This window comes from Rousettus aegyptiacus, unplaced genomic scaffold, assembly GCF_014176215.1.
Source record: "Rousettus aegyptiacus isolate mRouAeg1 unplaced genomic scaffold, mRouAeg1.p scaffold_m13_p_8, whole genome shotgun sequence".
Classification (NCBI taxonomy): domain Eukaryota; kingdom Metazoa; phylum Chordata; class Mammalia; order Chiroptera; family Pteropodidae; genus Rousettus; species Rousettus aegyptiacus.
The window spans coordinates 11,544,139-11,565,491 of NW_023416311.1; the positions used below are offsets into that span (position 1 = coordinate 11,544,139).

The 21,353-nt window shown below is 43.4% G+C and overlaps 1 protein-coding gene across 25 annotated transcripts in view; it reads right to left on the bottom strand.

Moving 5' to 3' along the window:
* The window catches only part of RBFOX1 (RNA binding fox-1 homolog 1), a 1,358,182-nt gene that overhangs the window by 674,068 nt on the left and 662,761 nt on the right, over positions 1 to 21,353 (bottom strand). Inside the window, exon 1 of one of the 25 annotated variants that reach the window (XM_036226165.1) lies at positions 7,070 to 13,306. The exons of the other annotated variants lie outside the window; for them this stretch is intronic. The gene's annotated coding sequence lies outside the window, so the exon portion shown is untranslated. Of the gene's footprint in view, positions 1 to 7,069; positions 13,307 to 21,353 lie in introns of those variants that run through there. 25 annotated transcript variants of the gene reach the window in all.

The following is a 21,353-nucleotide window of genomic DNA, read 5'->3' on the forward strand; positions in this document are numbered from 1 at the left end:
AGACGCTCTTCCCTTCCGGTGTCTACTACCCTCTCCGCCTAAGGAGCTCCACTAGTTTACAGCCCACCTGCTGGGGGCTTTTTCTCTGGCCAAGCAGTAGCAGCCCCCAGAGGCAGGCAGCCCTCCTCCCTCCTTCCTTCTCTCGGCCATGTTTATCTCTCACCTGTGTTTGCTCTGCTGCCTTGAAAACATTCTCAAAGGCACCTCTTTATGTGTGCCTTAGGTAAAAAAATAACGTCAGGTTATCTAAAGGAAGGTCACCAGGGACATTATAGATGTTGACAAACTTCCCACCAGGTTTGTGGGGTAAGTCATCATGGAGTCTCTTTCTAGAACTTGCATGGACCTCATGCCTCATCGAAGTGGTTCCCTCGCATCATGGATTATTCCACGCACATTCGCTGACCACTAGACGTTAAGGAATTCAAAGACGAATAAGAAACGGGGGTAGGTTTAGGAATATTTCGAAAGTTAGAAGGGGGTAATGTAATCTGCCTCTTCGTTAGAATCTGAGCAATGGCTTCCCACTGCTCTCACTACGTAAGCACCAACCTCCGTACCGCAGCCTACAAAGTCCCGGGGGCTTGGACCTGCTGACCTCTCCAGATGCAGTCAGCCCTTCTCTCTACCGAGCCCTCCTGGATCCTGCCAAACCGGCCTCTACATAGTTCACAACGTGCTGCTTAAGCCCTACAGCACTCCGACATAGGGCTTCCCTCCCATCTGAAACACTCCTCCCTTGCTTCCACAATGGAGATGCTCACTCGCCCTCTCATGACAGTTTCAGAATCACCTCCTCCGAGAAGCCCTCCTTGAAGCCCAGGCTCCTTCAAGAAAGTCACTCACGGACCCCTGTTTCTTTCATAGACCCTCTCGTCACAGTTCGAAGTAGCACATTAATCACGGTGATTTTTTCTTTACGTCCCTCTTCCTGGCTCCCCTGTAAGCTCCATAAAACCTGCCCCACGGTAGGGGCTGTCAGTCAACGACAGGTTTTACCGTGAAACCCAAACTCCCTACGAGTAGTTTCCCACTGCAGTCCTAAGGGACGTGACAGGAACAAGTGGGAACGCCAGGACAGACACCCGCGGTCACACGGGATTCCGCAGGCTGCCCTCCGACAATCAGCAACCACAGGCGGCAGCAGAGCAATTAATACCTCCCGGCCGTGAAACGCCACCCACCAAGCTTCAGCACTCCGAGTGTGGAGCGCGACACCTGATTTTACGTCGACAGATATATGCCGACGCTAAGCGTGCGACTTCACATTTCCATATGTCAGGTAAAGCACAACCTTAAGCACATCCTGAATAATTCATTCCGGCAAAGGTCTGATAAACAGATGTCTGTAATGCGATAGTTCTGAAGGTGGCATTTTTCTGACATGGAAAAAAAAAAAAAAAATCCCTGCTTAAAAGCCAGATGGCAAATAAACCCCAGTTCATCACTTAGGCTCACACGGGGAACTCCAGCGCATTTTTCATCAATTCCCACTCTATATTTAACACAGTAAATAGAACAGTGAAGTATTATGTCTTTTCCTGCTCAATCCGTCTCAACCACGAGTGTTAATCTCTACTGGGTCTGAGGCAGTGTTTACTCCAAATAAGCAAATGAGTTTCCATGTAACAAATTATCTCTTTGCAGAAACAACGGAAAAATTCTGTATGCTCAACTGTTTTAGTTTATTGAAGATTGCCAGAAACAGATCTTGCAAAAATGCCTATTCTTCCCCCTCTGCCTCTCACAGCTAATTGAGGAGGTCAGCGTTCCACTGTGTGAGGCAAGAGCCTTATCTGGATTTGCGTAAGTGGACGTGAACTCGGGGTCATCCTGGGTCAGGGGTTATGGCCTCGGAGTCACCCCATGCTGGGCACCATGTGACTGCTTGGGCTCTGGTTATGATCTTCTCCAATTGCAGATGTCTTGCTTAGTGTCTTGACTTTGGACCCTGCCCCCACCTGGGGCACCTCTGGCATGAAACTCTTCTTGACACTCCATGTCGCTCAGATGCACCCAGGGCGAGGGGTGGTTTTACTTATAGACGTCAAGAAGAGATTCTGCGCTTAGAGGGCTGGTCCGCTCTTCCCCCCTCCCCTTTCTACTCTTATTTTCTCCCTCTACGCACGGTTATTGAATACCTATGTTAGACACTGCGATGGGAGACATGAATGAGACCATCTGATAAGAGACGCTACGTCTGTCAATAGATAGTCTATAATTCAGGCTGGTGAGCTCCACTTAGGAGTGTACAGTGTCCGTGTTGGCAACGCAAGACCCAGCTCCACATGATGTTGGTGGATGGGCGGATGCAGAGAATTCTTCCTGGTTCTAATGAACCTGTGGGAACCTGTTAAATCGCATTCAGGCAATAGGCAAATATTTGCTTAGCGTCCATCATGTGCAAGATGCTGGGTGCACTGTCTCTCACAAAGCTCGAGAGGAAGGCAGATACCTAACTATGATGACACCAGCGGCTAATCGCGAACTGTAAAGGGAGAGGAGCAGATCGTATACGACAGTCGACAGACATCCCAGTGGGCACGACAGGTAGGAGAGTCATCCTAGAGAAGGTGACATGGATTCTGAGACCTGAAGAAGAAGGAACAGCCCCGTGGGCCGGGGGAAGCAAAGCAAAGAGAGGGGAATGTTCCAGGCCAAGGTGGTCACACTTAGAACAATGCCAGGACTGGAAGAAGACCAAAGCGGCTCAAAACCAGGAGTGAGGGGGAGCAGCAGGTGAGTGTGCAAATGTGGGCAGAAGCCAGACCATGCGAGGCCCTGCCAAGGAGTGCGCTTTCGTCTTCAGAGCAACGGGAAACCAATGAACGGCTTTAAGTGAAAGGGTGGGTAGTGGCCACGTGATCGAATTTGTGTTTGAAAAAAATTCCTCTCCCTAATGAATGGAAAGGGGTCCGGAGTAGCTACAGAAAGATCCATGCACAATTTTGGGTCAGTTCAGATGGAAAGTGGTGACAATTTGGGCTAGAATATTGGTGAAGGAGGAGGTAAGAAATAGACCAATTGAGTATATATTTGACAATGAGATGTTAAACATGCTGTATCAGCAAGTGAATTATTTGCTATGTAGGCATGTTACAACGCTATCAACAACAACATTAATAATAATAGCAAAATAATAACTAATTCCTACGGACATTCTAGGTGCCAGGGCCTAGAATGTTAATAATTTTATGTGTATTAACTGATTCAATCGGCCCAACAACACCAAGAAGTTGGTAACAGGAGGATCTCATTTTGCAAATAAGGAAATGGAAGCACAGAGAAGTTAAATAACTTCACCCAAGTTCACCCGGCTATTAAGATTAACTTGATTCAAATGCCTGGGACCAGAACAAGGGAAAATAAATCTCTCCCATTGCTTTCTTCCCATCTGGATGCGAGTATCATTTACTTACAAGATGTCAGGTTCTCTACTGCAATAAAAGGCTTTATATACTTCAAACAGATGAGTACAATGTAATAGATCCATGTAAAAGTTGAAGATGATAATAGGGATTTCGTTCCACGGTAGCACAAAATGCAACAATCGTGCACTGAACACCCGCGTGCTCGGCGATTTATAGATATACTTCCATGTAATACTCAGGGAGGTAGGTATTTTTATCCTCTCCACTTTACAAATGAGGAAAATGAGACTCAGAGTGTTCAATAACCGGGTCCAAGTTTTCACAGCTGGTAAGAGATGGAGCCAGGATTTATACCCAGGTGTCTCTGCCTTGCAAACGCTGTGCCCCCGAGATGCTAGAGCGAGCAGCAGACTCGGTGTTCCCGACAGACTGACACATCTTCTGCTGATCGAAGGTTACAAACAATAGTAATGCATACCTTCTTGGTGAGGATTTTTAACCAAGAGGAATCAATGCCTGGTGCCAAAGGCGGGGGGGAGGGAAAGAATGCGAGAGAATGCTAGAACGTACACGGAAGTGCACACACGTACACGCACAGCTGAGTAACCTCGGAAATCCTGGCTTGTTTTTTCCACAGTCTCTCTTTATGTTACTCTCATTGACATGAGCAATTTGTACCCTGCGCGGCTCTGATGGCAGCCGCTGTGTTCTCTGTTTCCGTCGTGCCGGTACTTTGTTTTTCGGTTTGTTGCAATAAATCTTTAATAGGGACTGAATTATGAGTTTTAAATAATTGATAGAGCCGATTCTGAACGCTTCCTACCGCAGTCGTGTAATAATCTGAAACTTTGGGGGCTGGGGCGCACTCGGTACCCTCACGTTCTCCAGCCTTCACTCCCGCCCCTCTCCTGACTCCCCCACATTCACACAGAGAGATCAAGGGCGGCGCAGGGCACGTGGCAGATTGGTTAGGGTCAGTGATCACGGCTGGATCCAGAGCCGGATGCCGGTGGGTTGGTCGTGAGTTCAAACTCCATAATGGGCTGTGGGCATTCTTAACGGCATTGGCTGCAACCTCGATTATTACACATGATCGGCAACGAGGTGGCAGGTCATCGGCACGGCATCGCATTTATTCATTCAACTCATTTTTACTGAACGGCTACTAAGTATCAGGCATGGAATAAACATTGAGGAGACAACACTGAGCAAAAGCAGATGTGGTCCCTTGTCCATGTAGAGACTGCAGGTGAGGAGGGTCACAGAAATTAATTTTTTTAAGTCACAACACCAATATGAAATTGTCACTGTGTTAAATGCTACGGAGGGAGAATTGTGGTATTTTAAGTACCCATAACAAGGGGATTCAACTTGGTCAGCTGCGTGGGGTGGGAGACCAACCCACCGGCATCTGGCTCTGGATCCAGCCGTGAACGGACCCCAGGGAATTTGGGATGTAGGATGGAAGGGGCTGCAGGTGGCAGATAAGCTTGGAACCTGCAGGGCCGAGGAAGTCATATTAAAGATTTGGTCGTTTTCTTAAATGCGGGGAGAAGCCACATCACATTTTAGTCTGTGTAGGGACGTGACCCTATCCATACAAATGTTTCTCCCATAGCTTAGTGGCTAAGAAGTGGGCTTCTGGAAACAGCCAACCTGGGTTCGAATTTGCACTTTACTCTCTTGTATGGGCCTGGATAAGTTCCTTTTTCAGCTTTTGCTTTCCTTATGTGTCAAAGAGGAACAACTCCCGCCCTCCTCTTCCTTCATCGGGTGTCAGCACTCAGTAAGCACATGCGTGGGGAACTCGGTGCTTAGAACTTGGTACTCCTCACAGGTGTGCTGCTGTTACCATGGCCACTGTTACCATGGTAACTTCCCTAGTGATGGGTAGTCAGCTGCCCTCGGAGTGGTAGCACCCTTTCTTCACTTCCTTTCACTGAACGTATTTTTGAAAATGCAGCCTAGGTTCCCTGCCCATTCCTCATCCCTCCTCTACCCATTTCTCCTAGCCATCGGGTCCCATTCTAACACGACGACTGTGACATTTACATGGTGTCGATTGGGTCCCAGCACTGTTCTATGTGCTTCAGACGGATCATCTTGAAATCACGCAGGAAGACAAGCCCTGTCACGATTTCCATTTTACAGATGGAACCCTGATCCCAGGGAGTTTAAGCACATTGCCCAAAGCCACACGTCCGGGAAGTGGCAGAGCTGTGACTTCCACCTGTCTTAAGGATCCATTGGGCTCACTGTCGAAATGCCACTGGGACGCTTCTCCACAGAGTTCATCCCTCCTGCCTGGAAAGGCGAGCCCCTTGTGTGTACCCTCAGGGGTCTCCTTTAATCACTTTTTATTTCCTTCAGCAATTCCTCCTTCTCCCTCCTTTCCACGAAACATTGATTTTTGTCAGGGATCTACAACCATGCCTCTCTGCTGCCTCCTCCCCCTTCCCCTCCACCTCCTCCTCCTCTCTCCCTCTCCCTCCCCTTCCCCTTCTACTTTCCCTTCCTCCTCCTCCTTCTTCCTTCTTTTTCAGAGAATAGATTCTTCCCTTTATCAATCTCATACAGTTGCCCTTTATGAGCCACTGGAAGAATCAACGGCTTGTCTTACAAACCCTTGTTCATTCAGCAGGGAAAGAGTCACCTAGAACAACTCGTGGCGGAGGCAGAGAAGCAGGGTAGACCAGTTGGTTCTTCCCCTCCCTGAGTCTCGGTCTGTATTTACTAAATCAAGGTATTCAGAGGAAGAGACCTGGTTCTATAGCTCCTTTAAAGCTATTAGGAGATTCTGAAAGTTAGGAACCATTGAGATACATAATCTCGGAGGCTTTCACTTATTCTTCGGTTCCTGGACTGTCATAAAAGTAGATGACCGTACTACTACATATCATGTCCTGTGGTATGATGCTCCTCTGAACTGAACTTCCACAAATGAAAGAATGAGGGTTTGGCTCTTTTTTTTTTTTTTTTTTTTTTTTTATGGCATTAGATTGTTCTACAGTTTGTTGTTCTCACTGATGTTCTTTTAATTTTATCTACAGCCAGTGTTTAAAGCTGGTGACAAGCCTGAAACAGAGTGACATTTGTAAGCGGTAATTTTCAGAGTCTTTGATAGTTCTGGAAGGGTGTATGTTGCAAATTCTAGACGGAAAACATTTGGAAACACGGAGACATTTAATTTTAGCTGAGCGAGCCACATGTTACTTATGAAACGTCTATTTTGAGAACTGCAGCTGAGAATTAAATCTGACAGATTTTATTCCAGTCTACTATCTTCACTGATAAACAAAATAAAATTACAAACACACAGGGAAAATAGCTTTTAAGAATACTACAAAAAAAAATAATGAAGTAAGGGGAGCATCGTCTAAACAGATGCAATCTAATGGTAACTGCTTTTTTTTTTTTTTGAGGAAAAAATATTTAGTTAACTTATAAATATTTTAGGGGGACCTAGGGTGTCAGTTTAAAAGTTTTGTGACGTTGCATTCCGGACCCCAAACAGGGCCAGTATTTGGAACCAGATTCTAGAGATGCTATTTGTCTTGGGGCGTGCTTCCAGAACACCTCTCATTGGAATGAACAGAGGGCTGTGAGCGAAACATGAGCTTGGTCGTCAGGCTCGAGCGGGGAGATGACACAGGTACAGATTCGAGGAGAGGCTCTCGGAGTTGGGGAAGGAGACGCACCTGTGCTGGTGCAAAGAGATCCTCTGCGCCAGTTCATGGGGTTGACCGTCCACCTCACCTGGAGCACAGTGCCATCCGGGGCACCTCAAGGGGACCAGGTCTCTCTCTTTGCAAGAGCAGTCTCCCTCTGTGGACAGGTAACCTGGAAATATATGCCAAACTGCCTCTTAGAAAGAGACATCTAATAAAACTGTGTCGAAATGACCAATACTGGCTGTGACAGAGATGCAGTAATGGAGGGTAGAAGGATTATTTGGAGGAGGAAGAAGTATGAGGAAGAGACAGACAAGGTTGAGGAGATAGAGATTATCTATCTCTATATATCTATCTTTATCAATCATCCATCTATCTCTACCTTCCTATCTTCTCTCTCTCTCTCTCTCTCATCTGTCTATCTGTCTGTCCATCCATCTGGTATTATACATAAGAAGGGAAATCATATCAAGAGCTATGTTTTGGGTACTGGTGGTATCACAACTCTTGGTCAATTACCATGTTCTCTCTAGAGCCGTCCTCCGGGTCAGTTCTCTCTCTCTCTGTTATAGTTGACCCTATCGGACTATTTGAAATATCTAAAATATCTGCAATTGTAGCATCTTCAATTGGCCCTGCAGTATCAGGCATACTTTTTTCCAGTGATTATAATTTTCTGATATCTAGAAAGAAAATTCCTCACCAGAGGATACACTCGTTTTGGTCTTCATGGTAAAGGCAAATCTCTTAATTCATTAGAACTATCACTGAAAATATATTTTAGTCTCCACATGAGTAAAGCGCAGGCTGGTCTTCACAGGCCAAGGTCATATTGAAGGACTAGGCTTGTTAAACTCATTTTTCATCTTATACTAAAATCTGAGATTAGGAGTCTAGGATTCTGTAGCCAAAATTACCTTTGGGCCTCATGGACCTGATTTGTTTTGGCGTCCTGTTCGATGAGCTCAGCGTATAAATACTTACAAGGGACCTCTACATCATACAGCTATAAGAGTTGGGGGTTATAGGAAAGATCTTTCAATGAATCAGGTAATTACTGAAAGGATGAAATATAGGGACACGCAAAGGCCTTCTTTCTTATACGATGCTTTAATGACTTGATAGCCAATCTGCATGAATCTGACCTCTATGATACTTCTCATCCCACACTCAACAATTTAAAATCAGAAACCAAGCTTCCTGCCACATCCTTCTGGGAGAACTTGTGTTCCTTCAACAGTCCTTGCCTTCCTCTGAGCATGTCCGTTTCTTCAAATCCCACCCCACCGGCCACACAAGGATAAATAAGGTTCTACAGCTGATTCAAAGACAATTCATTCCACAAGGTGAGCTTCCAAGGATGGGATCCGGGAGCTCCAGCCACTGGTGAGCTTCGAAGAGAAAGATTATGAAGTTCAGGGTCAAAGCAGGAGCTAGCTCCACACATGCTAGAATGACTGAGAAACATGGATTGTGAGTCGACAGAAGAAAATGAGCAGAGGGGGAATCTGGGACGAACAAGGATATGCAATACAGAGACCATGAGGGGAGAGAGGAGCGGAGAGAGAGGAGAGAGAGACAGATAGAGGAAGAGAGAAAGGGGGGCTTTGAGGACACACATTTCTGATTTTTCTACTTCCAAACCAAATCCTATAAAGACCATTGGATTTCATTTTCAGTCTTTGGATATTCACGATATTGTCCCTGTCTTCATATAATAACTCTCCGCCCCTTTTAATTGAGTTATATTCGGAAACGCCCTGTTCCTTACCATGCAAGAGCCTTGTCCAAAACACATCCAATTACAAAGTTGTATCGTTAAAAACGGAAAGACTTGCAGGGACTCTCTGATAGTTTTGCTTGGCCAAAAGCCATTGCTTTTGCGTGAAATTGCAATGGAAGTGGTTGCCAGGAGAGGCCGTAATCGCCAACCGTGTGCCCTGGCGATATGGGTACGATTCCATTTTATTTAAAGGAAATAAAGAAATGGAATCTATCTTGTCCACCTGGCAAATTCACACCAGTACCGTAGAAAATTCCAAGTAGGCAACACAGAAGATCGTCTCTTTTTTCTTCAGTGTATCATATGCAGGATCGAAATGCCAACAGTAAATATGACCCGCTATGCCCTTGAGATCCATGGAGTGGCCATGATGGTATCACATGCTGGACACGGGCTGGCTCGACCATCACTCTAGTTTGGGCAGCAGGAGGATCGTGTGGAGACGCTAGGCTGGAGACAGATTGCACTTACATGCAGGGCTGCCTTTCACATTCAGATGAATAAAAAGCAAACGTTAACAAATTGCTTTAACAATGTGTTAAAACTTGCAGAGATTAAGCAAGGAAACGCATGCTGGCAGCTTCAGCGATTTGGAACAATGCTGTTGAGGGATGCTATCCTGGAGGCACTGAAAAAATTCACCATCAAGGCGGAAGAAGCAAGGGACTCGTAAATAAGGCTGGATTTGGGTGGTTACAGATGATCGATCTCTCTCTCCCTCTCTCATTATAAACTGGTAGTACAGTACAGTTACCCCTTCCCCTTATCTGTGGGGGAACGCCTTCCAAGACCCCCAGTGGATGCCTGAAAACGTGGATAGTACTGAGCCTTATATATAGTATGTTTTTTTCTCCAATACATACATGACTATGATAATGTTTAATTTATGAATTTGGCTCAGTAAGACATTAACACTAATGATTAATAATAAAATAGAACAATTATAACAATATACTGTAATAAAAGTTATGTGAATATCCTCTCTCTCTCTCTCTCTCTCTCTCTCTCTCTCTCTCTCTCTGATAACTGATCTGCTAGTCAATCACGAAGGCTACTAAGTGACAAATCAGCAGTCTGTGTATACAGTGTGGAGACACTGGACAAAAATATGGTTCAGGACCCAGAGGAGGGACAGAGCAGGACAGTGTGAGATATCATCAGGCTACTAAGAGCAGCGTGCACTTTAAAACTTATATGACTTGTTCATTTCAGGAATTTCTCCTCGATGATTTTCAGATGGCAGTCAACTATAGATAAATGAAACTGTAGAAAGAGAAGCCGTGGATAAGGGGCGGGGCTACCATATTAGCTGGAAGAGGCAGACAGGTTTTTTGGGGTTTCAGGAATCCGGCAGATTTTCATTTGGTTCCAAGTCTTATATCAATTGGCAAGTTGATTAACTACTCTAAGTATCAGTTTCCTCATTAGAGATAATATCACCCATCTCGCTAGCTTGCTGTAAGAAGAAATTCTTAGAGACATAAAGTAACTAGCAGAACTCTTGGTTCATAGCCTGTCATTTGTAGCTGCTACAAATATTGTTGTAGCCATTATTATTAATAACAAAAGTGGATGTATTGACATCTATAATGGAACACATCAGCATGCTTTAATTGAAAGTTCTAATGAATGAATGGCTATTGAAAGAAGTTCTGGCTTCCATGAACAAATCATTCATTAAGTGACGAGAGAATATAATGACAAACTAGACATAGTCACTGTCCTCAGAAAGTTTAGTCTTGAAGGGTTAGAGACACAAATAACCAGGTGAGTCAGACAAATCCCAGGCAATATTTGAACACAGACACAGACAAGCAAGAGCCTGTTGAGGGTTTATCTACTTCATACTTCCCTGAGTTCATACCTCCTTTTAAAAACTCCCCTGAGTCTGCTAACAGCTCTTTTCAGACACACCAATGGTTCCGGTGACTTCTCGAATAGAACAGGAAGTTGGTGTAGGTGAAAAAAATTGAAATCAGAGGTGGATGGTGAATGTATGCATTGCTCTTGTTCTCCATTTGGAACAAGATAATAATATGAACCACCACCTCAGTGAACTGGCCAAGAGACAAAATAGAGTGAAAAAACATCCTCCCTGGGGAGGAAAGAAAATCTTTGCTGAAATTCACCAATCCCATTGACAATGACCACAACCACAGCCATGACCACACCTACGCGTCACGATACGGTCCCCGAAGCCCAGTCACACTTTATCTATGCTGGCTTTCACGGCCAATTGCATAGGATAAAAAGCGCTTACAGCAGGGTTTTCCCAAACTTCACTCATTTGCTATACTTTTAGTTTTTGTTGTATCACCTTACCATTTATCCTATTATTTACTTGATATTTTTCGATACCTCACACTTTATACTAAGTACAACTTATTTTTTTTTTTAAATCTATAAAAGCAACTACTAGCATATATGGAAAGCTACTGTACAAATACATACATATATATATATAAATATACACACACACACAAATCAGTCTTATTATATGCTGGTTATTACTGTTAACTTGCTAAAGTCTGTGGATGTAAGTGTTTTTGTCTGTTTTGAAAGCCGTGAGATGTGTTAAAGGAGAACTGAAAAGGGAGTAAGTTTCTTATGATGCTACCTGGTGTTATCTACTGCTGGGTCTGTGGACCACATAAATAAACTTACACAACTCCTGAAAGCTCACTTGCCCTTTGGAAAATGCTGGGTTTGAGAACTGAAGTAGGTCCTGAAACAATTTCAATACAGCTCTCCAGGCATTTATTAAGCAGACGGTAGATGCGAAGCCGTAGAGTAGGGGCTGGTGGGGTCAGGGTGAGCTTGAAGATGTGAAGAAGCACTCCTCCTGGCCTCCCAAGACTCAGAGACTAGTTGGGACTTGGACAAGTATACACAGCCAACACCTAACCTCATTCAGGACAGATGACGCCACACTGCGCTCACGAATGGCCCCATCGCGTGGCTTACAATGAATGTTCATTTCCCCTCTTGCTTCGTGTTCATCTAGGTCTTCTTCAGTTCTGCTCGATGCCCTCTTCTCTCCGCGCCCCCACACTGATACAGCACCCTGTATCCAAGACATCACTGGTCTTACTGCGGAGGGATCAATGGTCGAAATGAGGCATATGCTGACCCTTAAATTTTCCACTGGGAGCTAACATATGTCCTTTCTGAACACAGTTCATTGACCAAAGCAAGTCGCGTGCCCATGGCTGGCAGGAATGGGGCGGGAGAATAGAACCCCTGAAAAGAAAGGCAATCGGGGAGGGCAGTGTGAAAGGAAGCCTTGAATTTTAAGGAATACTACAAACTGTCAATCGTTAGAGGGATGGCATGGAGGTTTGAGCCAAGTTTTTTGGAACTCTTGCCCATTGTGATATCCCCATGACCCCTATACAAAATCTCTATAAGAAGAAAAATGCAATAGAATTTGAGCACACACACACACACACACTCCTCTGCAGAATTGCTTGCCATGTAAGTGGAAATGCTCGTAGACTTCTGGCAAGTCACTTACGACGTTCTGTGTGCTTGACATAGGAAGGAATTTGCATACGAAAATGATTTTTTTTTTATTTTAACCTAAGAATAAGCTCACGGAATAATGTTGTCATGCATTCTCAGGATTCTCTCCTCTCCTTTTAGTTTTAAAAAGACTCCTTGGATATTAGAATATAGGGAATTTCTGGGTCAAAAATAACTTAACCACTGACCTGCAAGAAGGAGCAAAATGAACCAAAAGACCTCTTAAATGCGTCTGCAGCCCCACGGATCTGTGCTATTTCGCCCAGAGGACACATAGCAAATAAAAACTATGTGGAGATAAAATTTCTTGGGTAGACAGATAGTGTAATTGCAAGGGAATTTAATTTCCCCCTGAACCAAAAATGAAACCCAAGACAATAAGTGACTTTATAAAGAGAACATTGCTTTCTAAATGTTGACATCAGTAAGCTCTCTCCACTCCAAGTTTGGATCTTTACAGAAAAATGAAAAAGTTTTCAAGCGGCTTCAGCCCTGTGGTTTAGATTGCGCATCAGGTGAGCACCGCCGCACGTGGGGGACTTGAGCTGTCAGAAACCTCAGTCTACAAAGTACTGTTGTCCCTCATTTTCTTTTGATTTCTTTTTATTGGTTTTACAGAAGTTAATTATTTTTTTTTTTTTGGTAAAGAAATAAAATGTTCAAAATGTCCTGCCTAATGTTCTTAGATTCTAAACAAAACCTGTTCTCCAGGGAAATGATTCTAATGCTTAGGGGCCTCACTGGAAATTTTGTAATTACTGGGGAGCATCTCAAATCAAACACACAAGAAAATACCCCAAATTGAGTAGGATTGGGTAATAAAAATGATGATTCTGGAGAAAGAGCAAGGGAAAAAAATCTTCCAGAAACTAGTTTTACTAACTTCATGAAGGCCTGTATGGTGATTTGGCAAAACTATAAGAAAAAAAAAATGTGTGTGTGTGTGTGTGTGTGTGTGCATGTGTGTGTGTGTGTGTAAATAGATGACAAATGATAGAGTAGATAAGATAAGATAGATAGATAGATAGATAGATAGATAGATAGATAGATAGATAGATAGATATTAGAAAGATGCTAGATATAGAGTAGATAGATAGGATAGACAGACAGACAGACAGACAGACAGACTGACAATCCTCTACTACAGATGAAGAACGGTTTCGGGAATAGAAAAGGCCAGAAAAGACTACGCGAAGTTTAGGGAATGATTATTGCTTTTTGCAGAGGCTTCTGTTGACTTAGCCTTATTCTTTAGGCTTCTCAGAATCATACTGAACCTGTGAAACCAGGGTCAACTTCTCAACTTAATTTACGGGGTACCACCTTGTTTTCACCTTCAGAGCCCCGTTTATCATCCCTCCTCACTTTGAAACATCTTCGGTGATAACACAGACTTCAAACTACACATATGAGGTACTTTGTTCTCTCCTCTCAGGTAGCGGCACTGCAGGTCCAGAAGGAAGAGGATGCAAAACAATGGGGGAAAAATAATAACAAGAATGACAAAGTCAACAACAAAAATGGAAGGGGAGACCATGAGTTTGGTGGGAGGCATGATGATTTTGAAACCTCAGGAAAAATCCCACTTAGAGAATACAACAAAGGAAGCGATTTCATTAGCATATCAGTGGTAATCAAAGCTACAGGAGTGGATAAAACTACCATAAACAGGGAAGACCATTTCTTTGTTTTGTTTTAAACTGACTAGAATTGAACAGTCTTGCTTTGATAGACACCTGACCACACTGGCTAATAAACCCCAAAGCAAGGGATTTTCCAAAGCTTCTTGAACTTTCCTTTCTTACGTACCATGTTTTATTGATTCTAAGGTTTTCACTTTTTCACATTTTAACCTCTTGACTTTTACAATTAATGGTGAGACATAATTTATTTGTCCTCTTTTCTTTCTCAGTGGTAACACACATACATATATTTACACATGTACATGTGTGCACACACTTGCACACAAGATGCTTCGACTAATGGAAAACAGCATCTTTAATGCATGAAATCCAGTTAAGGACTTCCACTTTCCTCAGATAAATGGGGTTTCCAATTCTTAACCACGAGTGATCAAGAGAAATATTTTTTTTTATTTTATTACTGGCATAATATTGTCAATATCTGGTCTCCAGTGTTGCACTGAGTAAATAGGACCCATTCCCTGAATTTCTTACAAATAAGATTTGTAAGATTGGGCCTAAATCATCATTCTGTACCTTGCAATGAAAGCCTCAGCACCAACCTGAGGAATCTCATGTATCAAGAGGCAGGATGGAGCTGGGCTGTTACCAAAATTCGTTTTGGAAACTTGAGGTAAGGGGTCCTGACACATGAGGATGGCTCAAGCATCACTAAAGAGCTTCTTACAACAGAGCTTCCAGGGCCCCGGCCCTAGAGTCTTTGATTCGGTTTGTCGGAGGAAGGGTTGGAGAACTTGTAACTGCAATGAGTTCCCCAGTGATGCTGAAGAGGCTGCTTTGGGGACCAAACTCCAGGTTGCTGAGGAGATGGCTCTGCGGTCACCTCTGGATGTCAGGAAAGGAGAAAAAGGCGGAATCCCAACTTCCAACTTCCCTCCCTCTGTTTGAAACAAAGCTGTCTGGTTTTATCTGCCTCTATGCCAGAGACTTTTCATATTAAATTAAAGAAATCTCATATTAAAGTTTTGCTGCTTAAATTTAAAAAAATCATTATTAAAATTGAAAGAATCAAACGCAGGATCAGGTAGGTCTTATCCTGAACATTCATTTCATTCCGTTTCATTTCACCATTTAGTACTTAAATATATTTAATCTCTCCAAAATGGGGAAAACAAAACGCAGTTGAGGGGCGGTACACACAACACTTAGTAGACAGAGCGTCTTGCACTGTGCTGTGAGCACTGTGTGGCCACTGATAATACTGCTGTCTTCATCCTTTCTGTAAACGTGTGTTGATTTGCAGTGACCAAGGACAGAGCATCTGTTCTCACTGACTTTGAAACATCCCGCTGGTTCCCCAGCTCTGGTGTAACCAAGGCTCAGAGCTGCAGCTGGGTCACGGTACCGTGAGTTTGGAAAGCTGGACGCGCGCACTTATTGCCTCGCTGCCTCTGGGCCTCTGGCATCTGGAGATCGGCTGCTTGTCAACCAGCCAAGAACCATACCCTGTGGGCAGGAGCGGCCTCCGAACCAGCTTCTGTGTGAGGCGGCTCTGCTCACTTGAGTATCAGACGCCTCTCTTCCTCTGCAGTTCATTACAGGTGCTTGCATAACGCAGCTGCCAGACACTCAGCAGTTTGTACTGAAGAGGATCCATTTGGCACCGGCATTAAAAAAAAAAAATTAAAAAAAAAAAAACCCTCCTGTGTGCAACTCCCCAGCTTGCACAAGTTTCCCAACTGCTTGGTGCTTTGGAACTCGGCAAGTGGCAATATCATTTATACCTAGAGTAAAGATGTTCCCTTCCAACATTAAGTTTAAGTTTTTATTAAAAACATTTAATATTTTGGCTACTACAAAGAACAGCACTTACTTCTAGAAATAAGGGAAGAAAGAAAGGAAAGGAACCTCTCCATTTAAACACATTTTCAGCTCATAGCATCTATGAAGGACTATAGGAAACTTTTGAACTCTGTCATTCTAAGAAACTATTTTATCTCATATCTGAACAGCCTGGGCGTAGGAGAGAAGGTTTCAATACTTACTACAGAGATAGAAATCTAGCTCTGAATTCTTAACACAGAGAAGAACAGCTTGAGGGTGTTATTTCAATATTTTCCCTTAAAGGTAGGCTGAGTAGTTACATATGGCATCTGTCTTAAGAAGATACTTTTATATGACAAATTATAAGTAAATATTCCTGCCTATAAGTGTCTACAGGAGACAGACTAGTGAAATCAAATATGACTTTCCAATGTCTACAAACCAGCACATTAATTAAATTGGTTGGTCTTTGAAATGCGCAACTTTAAAGTCTGTGATTTAGTTGATTATACACTTCGATTAAAAATCTACCTTATTAACTCATTCAGATTCCCAGAGGCTCCAACCACTGTAGCATTAAGCAAGGAAGAAGGTCTACAGCAACTTAAAAAAAAATCCAAAATGTAGCAAAGAGAGATTTCTAAGCTAAGCACTTTCTATTGCTTGAGTTCAGAACAAAAAAAAAAAATGTATCTTTCATATAAATGGCTACGTCCCCACCTCTGCCTTAATGACTCGCTTGATATATACCGTAGCCATTCATATTAATTACATCATTAATAATGGTTTCTCCGAGAAGCCATCTATGAATGCAGCAATGTCAGGAGACGTATGGGTCATTTAGAATATCTGCAGATTGGCTTTAAGGAGAACACCTTTAGAAATGGCCATTTATTGATGGATGGCTAAAACAATAGGAAAATCTGCTTAAGGCTCCAGGTTCAATTCATAACTCCCGGTGAGGTCTCATGGAGAGCAGAAAGAAAAAAGAGGGTGCTTTGTCACATCGGGGGTAGGGGAGTGGGGGGTGGGCATGAAATCTGAAATGGAGCAAAGGTACAGAGACTGAGTAACCCCAACAATGCCGCCGGCACCCTGGCCTGGTGAGTCTACCTGCCTGGGGGACTTGGCTGCATGGCTGCTCATCATTGCACTGAACTTCAAATACCTCAAACAGAATGTTGTTACGGATACAGCCAATGGGGACCTGCTGCATGCTAGACACGGCACTGAGCCCTCTACATACGTTGTCCCATTTTATCTTTACAGACATTCCTGTGAGGATATGGAAGGGCGTCATTTCTACTGTATTCTCCAAGTTGGGAAGATAAAGAATCAGAGAGGTTAAGTAATTTAACTGCGGTCACACCGCAGTTAAGCAATTTAACTGCGGCCTCCAGTAAATCACAAGGATGAGACCTGGTGCTTATGTGGTTCTCCCCTGGGGTTTTTCATGTCTGCCAAGGCCCTTCCCCTATCCCACCGCATACTGGAGACTACAAATTCTTCAGTTTAGGCCAGGAAGAGAGTAGTAGCTAGCGACAGAGTCAATGAGGCATCTTGAGTCATGAGCAGCTTTGATTTTCCTGCTAAAAAATTTAGGTCTTAACCTGCGGGGAATAGGGAACCGCTAAAATATGAAGCAGGAAGACTGACATCGCCATTTCTCCAGCAACCCAGTCCCGAGCTGCTGGTGATTCTGGGTTTTCCTTCTCTTCGATGTCCAACATATAACCTGGTGCCCTTCTTTGTATATGTTAAGGAACCAGTCAGGAACCTGGGTCAGAAGCCTGGCTCCATCAGCAACCCTAGCTGTGTGACTCTGCATGCATTCCTCTGATCCTCAGTTTCCCATGCTGTAGAAAGGGGATATTAAAACACCCACCATCTAGGTGGCTTTCAGGGTCAAGTGGATGACAGCGTGGAAGCCCATGCGTGGCCTGTGGTAAGCAGCGGTACTTGTTATTGGATGAGTTGTGGCTCCCCCCAAATTCACATGTTGAAGTCCTAGCCCCCAGGACCTCAGAATGCGGCCTGACTTAGAGGCAGGGTCTTTACAGAGGTCATCGAGGTAAAACGAGGTCACTAGAGTGGGCCCTAGGCTAGTACGACTGGGGCACAGGCACACACTGAGGGAAGACACTCTGAAGAGACACAGGGAGAAGACGGTCATTGACAAGCTGAGGAGAGAAGCCTGGAATAGGTCCTTCCCCCACAGCCCTCAGAAGGAACCCATCTCGCCGACACCTTGATTTTGGACTTCTCCCCTCCAGAACTGTGAAACGATATATTTTTGTTTAAGCCACCCAGTTGTGGTACTTTACGGCAGTCCTAGCTAACAGATACAGTTAAGTGTTAGGTATTTTATTCTTCCATGGTTTTTTCTGTATCTAGGTCCAGTCTCGAGAAACCTGATTAAGGCTCAGGCTCCCGCTGTCCTCCTTGCCTCTGAGCTCAGGAGAGCGAATGGGTTTCATTTTGTGAGCCAGCTCACCTATAGCCTGCCTGGAGCACTGCATTGAGAAGGATGGCGAGGCCAGCCCACGCTCAGTGGGTAGATGTGCCTTGATCGATTAGCAATGCCTGCCACACGCGGTATAGACAGGGAGGGGTAAGGGTGTGCACTATGTATTTTCCAACCCTGTTTGAGGCTCTCGCTGGTGTATTCATCATGAAAAAAAAAAAAAGGTTTGAAAAACCAGATTGGGCCTCCCGATGTAGCACTTACATTTTTTCTATGTTCTGATCAAGAGCTTAGAGTAGCTTATTTTTGTCAATCACATAAAATATAGACACTTTGGTCTCCGCTAGCTCTGAAAATATTTGGGCATCACTCATTCATTCATTCATTCCAAGAAATAATAATAACTGACCTTGGAACCCCATTTGGAAAGCTGTCTACCTAGTCAGCTTGGGTCACATGCTCAACCTGGACCAATCACCAATGCAGGAGAAGAGCAAAGTCTGATTGGTCGGGCCCAAGTCACATGTTCATCCCTGTAGCCAGAGTGATGGATTATGGTGATTGGCCAGAAGAAGAATTCTACTGCAAATCCAGGCAGTTACGGTAAAAACACCAGAAGTTCTCTCTGCCCTCCTCAACTTCCCATCCAACCTTATCTCCTATTTATTATCAATTCCCTATATGCTTGTCTTCCTTCCTGTCCGTGCTGTCATGTTGCTACTCCAGGTGGGGAAATTTTCTTTCTCTTATTCCTGAAGGATCACATGGATTTAGTAAAACATTCCATGACCAGATAGCTATGAATCTACCAGTGGCCGCTGGCAAGAAATAACTTGATAACTTTGGGGGCTGCCATGAAAATCCCTTTGGAGGAAGGAGTTGGACCTAGAAGAAAATTTAGTTCAGTGGATGGAGGAAAAATGGCCCTTCAAGTGTGAAAGATCTATTTTACAAGATTAACAGGTAAATAAGTGAGAAAAAATGGGATTGGGCAGATAAAAGGACTGATTCGATGGAACTTAAAAAAAATCTATTAGGAAATTATCAGAGCTGAGCATGAGGCAAGATTGCACATCTATAGATAATTCATAATGTTTCAAGCCCTTTTGTAAATTAAACACAAAAAATAAATAAATAAATTAAATAAAACCAGAGAAAGCAAATAAGCCAGAAATCTTGTTAAGAAGTATTTCAGAGGTTGCATTTGGTTGCACAGAAATGAAACTTCTGCTCCTAAAACATCTGTTCACAAATTGTTGTTTTGAAGATAATAATCACTCAAAAAAATTAGCTCCACTTATAAAGTGAGTAATCTAATTAGCCTATTCCTAACTTGCAGTGTGTGAGTATGTACATTTCAATTAAGGTAGCAGTGGGGCCCATCTCTAAATGATGTGCACAAAGATAGAAGAATAGTTTTCAAAAGTAAAGGGGGATCTCAAATGAGTATCATCCAAGGAGCATCGACAGCCCAACGAGAGGAAATTGAGGATGTTTTTGCTTCTGAGATGGGCTGAGCTAGAAGAGAGATGAGGGAAGAGCGGATAAGAAACAGAGAGTCTGAAATTACCGTGGCAGATAAAATTAAGGGCCTATCATGTTGGGATGCCTTTCAGAAAATAGGCTGATATACTGATAAATTAATTCACTAGAAGGCACGTCAACAAAAATCAATTCATTGAATCATACAGTAGTTTCCACCTTGCTCACGGGGAATATGTTGCAAGACCCCCAGTGAATCCCTGGAATTGCAGAGAGTACAAAACCTTACATATACTATGTGTTTTTTTCCTATACGTATGAACCTCTGAAAAAGCTTAAATTACTCCTGCTCTTTGGGGCCATTATTAAGTCAAATAAGGGTTATGTGAACACAAGCCCTGCAGGACCAGGACAGCTAATCTGATCATCTAGGTGGCTGGAAAGTGACTCACAGGCAGGTGGCATATACGGCAAGGTCACGCTAGACAAAGCAATGACTCTCGTCCCAGGGTGAACAGGGCAGGCCTATGAGAGAGTTCGTCACACCCCTCAGAACGACACGTGATTTAAAACTTAGGAATTGTCTATCCCTTGAATCTTCCATGTACTATCTTCAGACCGTGGTAGACCACGGGTAGCTGGAACCATGAAAGCAAAGCCGCAGACACGGAGAACTACCGTAATACTAAAATTTTCATTTTGAGGGAAAACTTATTAAAAGTGTCAGTACCCTTGCAACCGTTTAAACTATTTTGCCAACAACTTGTTAGCCCCGAGGTCAGCTTGGGATATATTCACAGTCCAGACAGTTAGCTTTGCGACTTACTCAATGATTTATATGTAAAATTATGCAGGGCAAGGAGGGTAGGGTGAGAGAGAGAGAAATAGAAACAGAGAGAGACAGAGAGAGAGATGGAGAGAGAAAGAGAGAGAGACTATTAGTTCATTGGTTTCTTTAAAATTTCTTAACAGAGTAGATTAAAAGAACACGAAATCTGTAATCAAAATTCCACCTTTCTTTCTAACAAGAAACAGAATGCGAAAACTGTCAGAAACAGCTTCCGATGTCTCTCTGTCCCTTTAACCCAGAATACATTTTTCCAGACACTCATTCCATAGTTTATGAAAAGTTCAAAGGTTTTCCTAAGATTTCTGCAAATTGCTAGGGCACATTTGGTTTCTGTTTCGGCCTCACCATGTTTTTGTCCTTTTATTATGTCTCTTGATGTTATTGAGTTACCTTTGAATTAAAATTGACTCTAACGTGAAATGCAGCCCCTTTCCTTGAAAATAAACATGCAAGTAAAATGTGCACATAAGGATGCTGTGAATATGGCAGACTGTGTCAGTCAGGGTAAGCCAAGTAATGCTGCAATAACAAATGACCCCCCAAATCGGAAGGGCTTAGAAATAACAAAAGTGTGTTTTTCACTCATATGATGCGTCCATCATCACTTGGGTGGGACAGAGGGAAAGGGACTTGTTTCTCAAAGTCTCTCAAGGACCTAAGATGAAGGAAGAGACATCTTCTCTTTTTTCTAGTCACCACTCCAGGGGGAAAAAATAGACATCTGCCGAGTCCTGCATTGGTAA